The following is a 12,888-nucleotide window of genomic DNA, read 5'->3' on the forward strand; positions in this document are numbered from 1 at the left end:
CAAGAAACTGGAACCCACCCATTTTTGTGCTTTAAAAGATAACCACAGGAGGGGATGAGAAGATGAGAAAGGAGTCAGCACAGAACAGGCCCCTTCAGATTCTCTCTTCCCAATTTCAGCTACCTTGAGCAAAACGGAAGGAAACAGATCCATCCTCTCCCTAAAGTTGTATAAAAATTTCAGTAACTAGGCTTATATTTCAAATATCAGAAAAGCCTAATAAGATCCTAATATAGTAAATCATTAGCAGTCACAAATTTATTATCATTAATTTTCATAACTCAAGAAACCCTAAAAGCCTTACTGAGGTGAGACTATGTATGGGAGTATAAAGATAGTGTGTAAACCTAGTTATCACAGCATCTATAATTCAGTGTAGGGTTATTATTTTCTACTTGCCAATTTGGTAGTGATTAAAAACAAAAAATAACCTGTTTTTTGTAATAAGATAGAAACGTCAGAAGCTAGAGTAGAGACTTTGCAAACCTGCATATAAAATCCCTATTTTTTCCTTCTCTTGAGAAGGAGAAAAATACAAATGCAAACTTTCTTTATAGTGGGAATACAATAAATGTTTGCTGAAAGAAAAAAAAAAAAAGCAACCACGCTTGTATCTTATTTTTTGAGAAGTTTTCCAAATTCATGTCAGACACCAAACCACAGATCCAGGAAGCTCATAGAAACCCAAATTGAATACAAGCCAAAAAAAAACGGACATCTAGGCATCTCATATTCAAACTGCAGGAAACTAAAGATAGAAGAAAATATTGAAAGATGGAAGAAAATATTGAAAGAAGCCAGAGAAGGAAAAAACATGTTACCTGTAGAAGAGTGAAGATAAGAATTACATCTGCTTCTACCCAGAAACCCTGTAAGCATAAGAGAGTAGTGTAAAATAATTAAAGTGTTGAGAAAAAAAAAAACCTACCAACGTAGAATTCTATATCCTGAGAAATTATCCTTCCAAAGTGAAGGAGAAATAAAGACTTTCTCAGAAAAGTTAAAATTGAGCCATATTATAGGAGCACCCCACTTAACTCCCCACAGCAGGGACCACAGCTCCCTGTGACAGCTTCTCTTCTGCTTATATGTCCACTAACCATGTAATAAAGCAAGTCCTCCTAGAAAACCCTCCCTGGAAGGAGGGGCAACCCACTGATAACCATTTGACTAAGGGGCTCTAAAGAGGGAAATAAAATGATAAATTAAAGCCATATTCAACAGATTATGGCGCCAAGTTCGGTGTACTGCTCAGAGTTGTGTCGTGGGAAGTACACACACACACAATCTCTTTGACATAATAACTTATGTCACATTGTGGTGGAAAGTTCCTTTGTACAGAACCAGGAAGTTGTTTGGGGGATGAGATACGACTGTCCTAAGCAGTGCCAGGCTTTCTTGCTATTCCCCGTTAGCCATTCTGTCCCTTTGCCTTAATCTTTACTGACTCCCCACCCCCCTACTTCTTTAAGCGTGCAGTGGACAACACTGTCAGTTCTTCCAACTTTCAACCAAAATTTTAGATCAGCCGTGTACAGCTTAGTGCAAATAATCAGACAAGATATTCATTTATTCACAGCAAAAACTGACTGAGTGCCCCTCCAATGCTTGTATTGAAGGTGGAACAGCATGTTTTGTTTCCAGTTTGCGGATGGAAAACTTGGGGTAGAGGCAGAAGTCTTTCCGTGGGCCCCTGAAGTCACAGCTTGGCCTGGTCATGACAATCAGTGCTTTGGTGTCTGTAAGGCAATGAATGTCCTCTCTCTATTTGAAACAAATTTCCCAAAGTTCCAGGTTTCTGAAAAGGACCAGGCTGTAGCCCTCCAGTGCTGTTTGTTCTTTTTAGGATTGAATCACCCGTACAGTGTCCACGACAAACGGGTCCAAGCTCCAACTTCAGGTATAGACCCGGGGAATGACAGCATCCTGCAGCACCTTATTTCTGTGTATAAAGGATTGCAGGCTGAAAGCAGTCTCAAGACTGCCTCTCTAACAACTTCCCTAAGGGAAACAACTTAATCCCACAGTGCCCCTCACAGCTGTGTTTTCAGTTGTGAAAGCTGGGCTCTGGCCTCAGGTAGAAATGTGTCAGAATTTATTTGTTGTCAGTGGTGGTATCTTATTTGCCTTGCTTTGCTAATCAAGTGTCTTCTTTAAATGTAAAAAAATCAATAAGGAAAGGATGGGATACATAAAAGTAAAGATGGCGATGATGCTATTAATAATGATGACAATGATGGGGAAGAGGGGATAGCTAACCCCATCTAGCACTCACAATGTATCAGGCAGTGTTCTCTGTGCTTTACATGTTATGACTCAGAATAGTTCTCTAGCAAATGTATGAAGTTGGTAATATTATCATCTTTAATTTACAAATGAGGAAGCTGAGTTAATGAGAGATATGTTCATAGTACATAATTCACAGTACATACATAGCTAGCAGGTTATATACTTAAAAATTAGTTTCTCACCCATATCATATACCAAAATAAATTCTAAGAGATTTAAACAGTTAAATGCACTAAGTGAAATGAAAAATACCTAGAAGGGAATTTTTTTTAAATATTCATGGCATGTCTGATTATGTGATGTTTTCTAGACATAAATATAGTAGAAGAAATCACAAATATATCTAAACAGCTATTTTTAACTTCTAATTGTATAAAAACATATATTCAATTAAGAAGCAAAAATCTGAGAAAAAGAAGCCCAAAATATCCCTAATGGTTAATACCCACAATATGTAAAGTATTTGTAAATCAATAAGAAAAAGAGTAATAACCTGAAAGATAAATGGTCAAAGAATAGGAATAGACAATTCAACAAAGGAAAAAACAAACATTACTAGTGCTATATAAAAAATAATAATAACAGCTATTATTTACTTATTACTCTGGGCTAGAAACTGTGCTAAATACTTTAATTATCTTATTAAATCTTCAAAAAAAAACTGTGTATGATATGCATGCCCAAGATCACAAAGCTAGTACACAGACTGGGAACCCAAGCCTGACCACAACTCCAAACTCAGTATTTAAACATAAAGCCACACTCCAGTGATGTGCTGGTGCCAGCTCATTCCCGTTTGCTAGAGTCCACAGCATATACCTCTTCCCAACTAAATGTTCAGTCATGTCGTGTTGGTAGTTTGAAATAAGCTATGAGGGGAGTATTTACACCAGAAATCAGCATGTGCTCCAAATAACCCCCCTGCAAAGCTAATTATTAAATAGTTCCTAACCCACCATTTACTATCTCCCTAAAACAACTGGAATCGGATTTCAAAACGTGAACAAAGGAACTTTATCAAAGCACAAGTAATACCGCTGAACTGTTTTCCTAAATGTCAACTTCATTGCTCAAAGAAATGTGAACTAAAATGAGAGCTAGATACCATGTTTGCCTACAAATTAGCAAATATTAGAAGAGAGCAATGGTAAACTAAATTGAGATATCAAAGGCATGTAAATTAGTTCAACCCTTCTAGAAAAGTATTTGGTACTATGTATCAAGATTTTTTGAGAAGTTCATATATTTCAATCTCATAATTCCACTACTGAAAACCAATGTTCGTTTCAACATTGCTTAGAGTAAATACTTGGAATCTACCTAAATAGTCAATGGTAGGACAACAGTTAAATAGTGTATGTGACAATCACATGATGAAATGTAACAGAACTATTAAAAATTATTTTCAATTTCAAAAAACATTGTAAAACTATGTACACAATGATCCATACATTATTCAAAAATATATATATTTCTATACATATATAATAGATACATTATTCAGATATATACTCAGGTCTTATTTATATACCTCAGTAAAGTTTTGCATTTTTCTTCATATAAGTCCTGCATATATTTGATTAATTTTGGTGTGTGTATAATGCAGGTATATATAATACATATATTATATCTATAATGCATTTATATATACTGAGATTATATTTTTAAAACTAAACAAATGGAAATATATATCATGCTTACAGAATTGGACTGAATATTATAAAAATGCCAATTATTTGTGTTAATTTATGTTTCATGAAATATAAACATAAAAAAAATCAAATACAATTCCAGCAGAATTTTTCTTCTTTGAGCTTGGCTAAATGATTCTGCAGTTCATCTGTAAAATTATGTGGGATTCTGAATGATTTTCTCATTTAGGAGTTTAATTTTCCAGATTTTATATGAGAGCATATATAACTTCTATATCTGAAAAATACTTGATAATGATATAAATGCTTAATACATATTTAAGTACATAATAAGAATTTTAGAATATGTGTAGTCTTTTACATATGTGGATCTTACATGTGGTATCAGGCAAGTGCCACAGATCTCAAAGGGAGAGATTTTTCTGTCAGAGGACCTGGGGATTCAGGAAAGTTGCTATTACCCATATGTAAGGTGACCATTTGAGCAACACATTATAATCCAGAGTATAATCTGTTTACTTGAAATCAAGATGGCAACTCTTCTGCTCTCTGGGAGTCCTTTTGTATCACTCATTATTAGGAGCTAATTGAAAACAGCCCAAATTCATCGAGGCTTGTTAGCTCCCACTCTTCTAGAAACTATTGTCTTGGGTGTCTAGCTTTGCAATCTCTTAGGGAAAGTGCTGCTTTTAGTTTTAGGAGGGTTAAAAATAAAATGCCTGATAATAATTCATCAGAGTGTTTCTAAATCATGAGTGGTGACAGTGGCCTTAGGATTCCTGTCTAGATTAGTTTATTTTCCCCAGAATAAACATTGAAACCAAATGTAAGTTTTGCAATAGAGGCAACCTTGTGTACAGGAAATAGCATGGAATTCGAAATCCAAAGACCTGATTTGAGTCACAGCCCGCACTCTGCCTAATGGAGTGGTGGAGAACAAGCCAGTTAATGGTACATTCTCCTTGCATCATTCACTCATTCATTCAGTCGACCAGTATTTGTTGCCCCCCCTACTATGTATCAAGCACTGTCTTGGCACTAGAAATCAGTAAAGAAGAGAGTAAAAGCCCATGCCTCTATAGATCCTACATTTTAGTTGCATAGACAACAATATCAAAATGACGAAATAAAGGTTCATATAATTTTTAGTTAAAAGTGCCTGCAGAGAAATAGGGTTAGGGTGGTAGAATGTGTAGAGATAGAGGGGAGTGAATTGGAGGAGGAGGTTGATAAGATGGTCAGGGAAAGCCTTTCTAAGGTTGTGATGTTCAAGCAGAAACTGAACCCAAGGGAGTTAGCCCCAGGAGGAAAGGATGTGAAGTACGATTGCAAAGGCCCAGGGCTGAGGTGAGAACATCAAGGTCAGTGGTGCTAGAGTGGGTGTGCAAAGTGGGAAGCTGGCAGGAGATGAGGTCCAAGCAGTAACATCGACCTTACCAGCGGAGCCATCACAGAGATGAACAGTGTGTAGGACAGCCACAGGGTACCCGACGACTCACTCTACAAATGTTAGGAGATAGCAAATGTTAGGAAATGGAGCTCTGGTGTCCTTGTCATGGTCCATATCCATGTGTCTTGACCACGCAGTAAGAATTCTGTGTTTGGACAGAGGAGAATTTGGCCACTGACCTTTTCCTTGGGAGGACTTGACAGCACCAGTCCATCTGGGGCTCAGAAGAGGCCCACATTGTGTTTCATACAAGGTATTCACTTCCTGTGCAGAACCCACCTGGGTTAGCAGCGGGTCAGGACCAACAGCTGGTCCCTTCATGCAGTAGGCATTTGACACGTGAGTGCGCACTTCTGCTATTCATGCTTGGGATGTCATGTACAAGAACAACTATCTGATAACACAAGAAACTGGGAGGGAAATTTTCATAATGCATGGCATAGTATAAGGGAAGTTTTATTTCTAAATGTATGTAATGGTGCATGGGCAACACATCATTTTATCTTTACCATGCCCTTTCCATCTGGGCTCAACTGCAGGTCTTGCATACAACGTCGTCTCGTCTGCTTAACATTTGGAGAGGTACGATCACTAGAGAATGATGTGGAAAACCAGGCTCAGTCATAATAACCCTTTCCCACAGTCGAAAAGGGAGTAAGACTGCTCGGTTTAGCCTTTGACAACATAATGCAGGGTTGTCAGACTGGCCGCTCTTCCCAGATCATCACCTCCCTCCTGCTACTCTGCTATTAGTGTTGACCTCGTCGCTCTTTCTGCTGTCATTGCTCCTCTGCCTACCTCTTCCTGCTGTTCCCAGCTCACACTATACTTTCCTGGGGCCAATTCTCTGCCCAGAAGTGTGGGAAAAGGAGGGAGAGGCGGCTGTGCTCATTTTCCAGGGCTACAGTTGTCTCAGTGTCTTGGTGTGGAAATACCTGCCCAGGTGCCGGCCTCCAGGCACCACGGTCCAAGAACACACCCTTTCATAAGCTTTGGGCTCACAGAGTGTATGTGAAACCTACGCAAGTTCAAATGGGCTTGAAAGCTTTTCAAATATGCTTTCCTGTTGTTCATCTGCACATCTGGCTTGGAAAATCTCAAGCCACAAGATCAGCTCTTCTTAGGGTGACTGGTTTGCCGCTGTAATAAAGCCAAATGCAAACATGGGAGAAGAGGCAGTGAGAGGCAACTCTCCTTTCCACTGGCTGCCCTCTGGACAGGAGTTCTTCATTATGGGCATCTGTTGAGTTTCCATCACTTAGATAACATATAAAGTGGTATGTCAGTAAAGTGGGAGATGATATGTTAGTCACCGTCCCTCGACACTCCAAGCGCACTCTGCCTAATACGTTTAACTGAACATAAAAGAAAGCCAACCTCTCCATTAGTCACTCATCTAGGCAAAACCTTGGTGCTGAGCCAGAAATTAAGAGTGCCAATTCAATCTTGCAGGTCCCAGTGATCTTCCCAGATTGGAAATGGATAGCTGTCGCACTGTGGACCACTAGGTATTTGTTGCCAATTGGGAAAGTCCTCAGAAAACTTTCTTGAAAAAGTGATTGGGTAAGTCATTTGGATATTGCTTTCAGCTCTGTTCTTCATACTGAGAGTTGATGTGTTCGTTTTCCAAGGGCTGGCTCTTAAATCCACTAGATCTTGTTTTAATCACAAACATAATCAGATCTGTGTGTACTTTGGAAAACTACACTCCCTGAATCCACAATTGTTTTTATACAGGTGAAATCTGATTAAATAATTTGTAAAGGTAGAATTAAAGGTCCAGAGATGGGCAATATTCTAACAAGACCACATGCATCCTGGAGGACCGGTTCCAGATTTCAGGCTACCGATGAGGGCAGCCCCATGTGTTCACTGATTATATAAGTCCTTCCCTCTAGGATTATTTTTATGTCAACAGCTTGTGGTTACCTTCTTCTCTCACTCTCATTCTGCCACTATGTTATTACTTTCCTGCAATTTCAGTCCCTTGGTCAATGGTGAGACCACCAAGAGTACAAGCTCCGACTTTACAGGTGTAGAGTTTTCCACCTCAACCCCTTCAGACAATTCCCGCTGTTCAAGTCATTCCAACAATCAGTTGCCAAAAGTCAGCTGACATTGACAGTGGGACTGTAAAGAGGACTAAGTTTTTGTCCCACTTTAGTAGGTCTTAGGGTCTGGAAGAAGAGACAGACACTTAGCAGATAATTTTAATGATTTCAACATAACATGTTAAATACTGAAGTAGAAATCTGCCTCCTGTACCATGAGAATACAGAGAAGAGTACCCACAGCTCAGCTTGGGGTTCAGGGAAGACTTCCTGTGACAAATTATAACTGAATTGGGCCTGGAAGGATAAACAACAGTAAGATAAGTGGAAAAGGTGTTCCAGATGGAGGGATAAGTATAAGCAAAGGCAGAAAGTCATAAAATAGCATAGGATCCGCAGGGAATCATAAACAGTTGATATGATTTAAGCATTAATTATGAGTCAAGAAATAACAAGTGATGAAGTTGTAGAGGTTGGCGAGTAGGTGCCAGGCACCAAGGGCCTGTGGGACAGGCAAAAGAACCTGAATTCTGTAGATGATGTGTAGTCTTCGAGTGTATTTAAATGGGGAATGATGTTGTCAGATTTAAATTTTAGATAATTTTTGAAAGGTTTTGAAGTGTGGATGTAAGGGGATAATGCTGAACACTGGGAGATAACTTATGAGGCTTTGGGTCCACTAGAGAGCTGATGAGTGGGTATAGAGAGAGAGGATAAAGTTGAGAGATTCTGGACATGGTGATTGGTTGATTAGGTGTTGGGGAGGTAAGGAAGAAGAAGAAGTTGGGACAAACTCAGGTTTCTACATTGTGATGGTGTGGATAATGGAACTACTGATTGGATGAAGCACTATAGATGTTTGGAGGTGAAATTACCATCTAAGAAGCAGTGGTGCAGAGAGAATCCAAGGTGCCAGAATCATGGATACTGTATCCAGTAGTGATTTGCAGGACTAGTATTAGAGATTTCAAGGGTAGGATTTTTAAGGTGCAGAAGCAGCTCAACCTGGAGCTGGGATAAACCTTCTGGAGAGGAAAATGTAAAAATGTCCAAAGAAAATTCCTCTGATTTGGAAATGTCATGAATTTTCTTCCCTTGACGCCTACTCTCCCACCACCAGCCCTTGACATTTTGTAGTTACTGTATCATTAGAAATGTGTTTTCTGTAAGTCCAAAGTTCCGTTGGCAGTGCCACGAAAATTTATTCTTAAAGCACCCCTTTCCTATTCCCAATTTTTGTCCATATAGTGTCACGGAAAACTGGTCAGAATGAAATTTCCTTTCCACCTTCCACCTTGTTGTAACTTTCACTTCTTTGAATCTCTCTGTGATTCTATCAGTGACCATATATGTATACATAAAAGTGTACTTCATTTTATTGCACTTCACTTTATGTGCTTCAAAGATATTACATTGTTTTTTAAAAAACTGAATGTTTGTGGCAACCCTATATTGAGCAAGTCTATTGCCACAATTTTTCCAACAGCATTTGCTCACTTCATGTCTCTGTGTCACATTTTGGTAATTCTTGCAATATTTCAATTTTTTTCATTATTATTATATTTGTTATGGTGATCTGTGATCAGTGATCTTTGATGTTACTATTGCAAACAGATTAAGACCGGCTGAAGACTCAGATGATGGTTAGCAATTTTTCGCATTAACGCATTTTTGGCTGCGTTGGGTCTTCGTTGCTGCATGCGGACTTTCTCTAGTTGTGGTGAGCAGGGGCTACTCTTCGTTGCGGTGAGTGGGCTTCTCATTGCAGTGGCTTCTGTTGTTGAGGAGCACAGGCTGTAGGTGCTTGGGCTTAAGTAGTTGTGGCGTGCAGGCTCAGTAGTTATGGCGCACTGGCTTAGTTGCTACGTGGCATGTGGGATCTTCCTGGACCAGGGTTCGACCCATGTCCCCTGCATTGGCAGGCAGATTCTTAACCACTGCGCCACCAGGGAAGTCCCCTAAAGTATTTTTTTGTTTTTTGCGGTCCGCGGGCCTCTCACTGTTGTGGCCTCTCCCATTGCGGAGCACAGGCTCCGGACGCGCAGGCTCAGCGGCCATGGCTCAAGGGCCCAGCCGCTCCGCGGCATGTGGGATCTTCCCGGACCGGGGCACAAACCCGTGTCCCCTGAATCGGCAGGCGGACTCTCAACCACTGCGCCACCAGGGAAGCCCCCTAAAGTATTTTTAAATTAAGGTATGTACATGGTTTTTTTAGACATAATGCTACTGCACACTTAATAGACTGGAGTATAGTGTAAATATAACTTTTATATGCACTGGGAAACCAAAAAATTGTGTGAATAAAGCAATATTTACTTTATTGGGGTGTTCTGGAACTGAACCCACACTATCTCCAAGGTATGCCTGTATATATACATACATATACTTGTATATGTATATATATATGTATGTATATACATACAAATATATGTTTGTATATATATATTTCACTCAAGAATTAGACACTTACAAATTTTTGTGACTGCAATAAGAAGCAGTTGCATTTGCTTGTTCATGGAGAAGAAAGCTCATTGCCTGTAGCCTTTTGTCTCTTTTGGTTCTCTTCCTTCCTGACCTCAATTTCCCTTTGAAGATTTAAGTAATTCTATTTGAACACAAAAAGCATGTTTGACAAATAAATATTAAAGCTTACTGCGGGAGATATGATAAGGCAGGTGGATGAACTACAATAGTTATATTTAAGTCAAAACTGCCCTTTGGACCAGCACTAACAAATGAAAATAAAATGTGAGCCATATGTGTAATCTTAAATTTTCTAGTAGTTACATTAAACAAGTAAAAAGAAAGATGTAAAACAACTTTAATAATATCCTTTATTCCACCCAGTATCTTCAGCATATTATCATTTTCACATTTAATCAATACAAAAATACATTAATGACTTTTTTCATAGGAAGTGTTCAGAATCTGGTGTGTATTTTACACTTAGAGCACATCTCATTTCAGATACCAAGTTTTCACCTGAAACCCATGACGTGTACTTAGATTTCATAAACTTAATTTTTAAAGAGTATATACATGTATCCAAGTTGTTCCAATCATACTTAAAATTTCCTTAGTTGCACTCTTTGCACGTTAATTGCTCATGGCCACCTGTGGCTTTTGTGTTGGAGAGAGCAGCTGTAGGCCTTTACCCGTCCTCTCATCCAAATCTCCGAATGCTGTAAATGAACTTGAGGCAACTGAACATTTCTGAAAGATATTTCTGAAAGTTTTCCAAATCACCCAAGCCTTTGAGATCTCATCTGTAAGTTCTAGTTGATGGAGTTTTCAAACTAGCTCAGTCAGGCTTCCGAAGGGCTTTAGAGGAAAGAGTAAAGGTCTTAAGATGGAGAAATAACAGAAAGCAAAAGCATTTGATCAAGAAGATATCTGGTACGTGTCCTGTAAAATAAATGTGTGTTCATTTTTAAACACTGATTATAAAATTTTTTATAATATGAAGTAGTCTTGAAAGTAAGTTTAAAACTTTAGGGTAGGTTTTGTTGTTGTTGTTGTGAGGTTTGTTGGCTGGTTGTTTGGTTGTTTTACCTTCTAATGTATGATCTTAAAAAATTCACAAATTTCCATTTGTACTATGAAAAACACTCCAATGTGAACCTAGTGACCCTCAGAAGTTAAAAATATTTATTAGTATGGTGAATCTAGCCTAAGGTTAAAGCTGATCCCCTCTGTACTAACACACACACACACACACACACACACACACAGAGGCACATACACACATGCATGCACACACATATACTAAAGGACATGTGTGGGTGGCTTTAGAGCAAAAAACTTCCCTAAGAAAGGCCGGCAGACATGTTTGGACCATATTGTATGCTACATCAGAGCTTAGCGGTCAGAGAGATTGTTTCTTTCCATCATATATGTTTAATTTTTGGCAGGGGTGGTGGAGTGAGAGGCAGAGAAGCAAAGAGTCATTCATTCCTTCTTCTCTCCCAGTGAACTCAAGTGGGATGAACCTGGCAAGAGTTGAGCCTGAACACCCCCTTCACTGCAAGCCAATGTACAGGGTCTGGAATGGGTGAGAAGGAAGAGGAGATGAGCAGGCAATTCCAGGATCCTACAGGCACCTCCTGTCCTACCCCTCTTCCTCCTCCATCTTCTGTGCTCAGAGTTCACTATTAGTGATTATTTAACAGACCTCTTGTCTTAAGAGTCTTAGGACACATTCCAAGAAACCCTGAGCTCTCATCTCTTTCACTTTTTGAAATGTGTCAGGCTAGCTCTCAGAGTCTGATGTCTGCTGTCCTACCTGCCCCTCCTCTAACTCATCACTTTCTAATTTCTGTTTTTTCAAGTTTGAGCTCACGTTGTGTTTAACATTAGCATTTAGTGAAAGACAAACATTTCAGCTTCTTGACTGTGGTTTTCCTGGGTTTGGACACCAGTCATTTAAACATAGTAATCATTTATGGAACACCTGCTCTGCGCTAGGGGCCTTGCTAAGTACTTTGGTGTCAAACGTACTGTATAACTATATAGTATACACTCAGGCGGGGGCAGGGATAAACTAGAAAATGCTGGACTTTCTTCCGTGCACAAACAGGGGTGATATGAATACTTAAATGGCCAGGTGTTTCCCAAAAGACAAATCAGTAACAGAGTATACATAACTTATTCTTTGCTCTCAAAAGTTGTAGTAGTGGTCTGATTATTTGCATTCTGATCCTACTGATTGCACACCAACTGGATATTTTATGAGAACAAAGCGAAGAAAGAATAGAAATCACACACACACACAATCTTGCTAGCTCTGCTTTGGATCTCTTCTTCATCTTACAGCGACAACTTGGGTCAAGGCTTCCTTCATAGACATCTTACTAAATGAATCCACTAATTTATTTTTATCCCAATAGAAACATGGGCCCTGAGGTTTCATATATCTTACTCATAGAGAATATTTTTCCATGAAACACCTAGAAACAACCTAAATAGGGGAAATGGAACCCAATGAAAAGGCAACATGAGCACAATTTCAAATCAGATCAGAGACTGTTTGGGGTGGGTAGGTTAGGAGGTGGGGAGGCTGGAGCCGAAGGAAGAAAAGGAGAGAAGAAGAAAGAGGAAGGCCCTCCTGACCAGAAAAAACAGCTCTAGGGAAGAAACAGCCTCTAGGAGGGCCACACAGCCATTTAACCAGCTTTTGCTCTTGTGATCTCTATCACTAATTTCTAAATTCTCCTCTCCAAAATAGGCACACCCACTTCTGGTGTGAGACTTGTATGAAGGTTATTTTTACCTTCTTCTTTTTACCCTCTGTGAGAAGGTTATTTTACCTTGAGTGACTTACACAACAGCCGTCAGGGCTTTGAAAGGGGCAGAGACCTCTGTGACAATTTAAGTGGCCATCTCTGGACATCAAATCCACAGTCCTTTCCTGACAAGAAAATATTACTGGTAGCTAACAAGGCCATCA

The sequence above is a fragment of the Monodon monoceros genome, unplaced genomic scaffold, assembly GCF_005190385.1.
Source record: "Monodon monoceros isolate NGI ecotype Baffin Bay Population unplaced genomic scaffold, NGI_Narwhal_1 Super_Scaffold_12, whole genome shotgun sequence".
NCBI classification, from domain to species: Eukaryota; Metazoa; Chordata; class Mammalia; order Artiodactyla; family Monodontidae; genus Monodon; species Monodon monoceros.